Raw genomic sequence first — 1,069 nt, 5'->3', positions numbered from 1 at the left:
CAGATCTAGTCACAATGATTGTTAATCCCATGGCTTTCACTGAAGGTGAATCTTCCTCCTCAGATGACACTACTCCACCTAAATTTCTTATACCTTTCTTCAAGCCTAATCCTATTGACACAGGTGCAGAGCAACTCACACCTGAGAACCAAGGGGTTGAAGGTGCTCTGATTTGGACTCAGCACTTTGCACCAAAGGAAAATAGCAAAGAAGTCATTCAGGTACCAGTAGATTGGGTTAATTTCCTATCTGTTACATTGCTCTCCATTGACAAGTTTGACTAGGCCAAAAAATTCATCACTTCTAAAGACTAGGAAATCATCACACAGAATAAGGATAATGAGATTTGCTTGCCTTTTGCCTTGCTAGCATCTTGCCTTGTTAGTCATAAACTAACTTGTAATAAGGATATCTATCAGGATCAGGAGAACACCCCTACCTCTATGGGAAGATCACAGGAGATCTCCTCCTCCACCTCAGTTATGCATCAGAACAAAAAGAGAAAGGAAAGGAACCTTTGGTGGAAACAAAGGTAAGGAGAAGTTGCAGACTTCAAAATATCAATAAAGGTTATAAGAAAGCTGTTTGCATGCACAAGGAATGCATGGCTTGTCATTCGTTTCCACCACCTTTACCTACCAAGATTGTTAAGAACCTTAATACTTCTTATTGCAAGGTCAATGCTCAAGATATTGCTGAGGAAAAGCTCTCCATCAAACAGAAGAAAACCAAGGTCAGAAGCAAAGTAAAAAGGGAACAACAAAGCTAAGGAAGGTCCCACTGGTGCAAAGAGCCTCAAGTAGAATTACTCTTAATTATCTTTCTTTCTGATTGTAAGATAAGTAGTAGATACATGGTACCATGGAGAATTCTGCTTATTTTGTGTATGCCTGGGCACAGACCTATAAGGTTGCAGTGAGGGATAAGTATCATCCCCAATCAGAGTATGTTATGATGCTCTAGTCTGGACTATGTTATAAGTCTCTGCTTGCTTCTGTTTCCAATGCTTTTCTATTATTCTGTTGGTTTCTACAGTATCAGCCTATGATCCCATTCTCTCAGTCTTACT

This window comes from Triticum urartu, chromosome 6A (genome assembly GCF_056163025.1).
Source record: "Triticum urartu cultivar PI428250 chromosome 6A, HENAU_Tu73, whole genome shotgun sequence".
NCBI lineage: Eukaryota > Viridiplantae > Streptophyta > Magnoliopsida > Poales > Poaceae > Triticum > Triticum urartu.
This window is presented reverse-complemented; position numbering follows the sequence as displayed.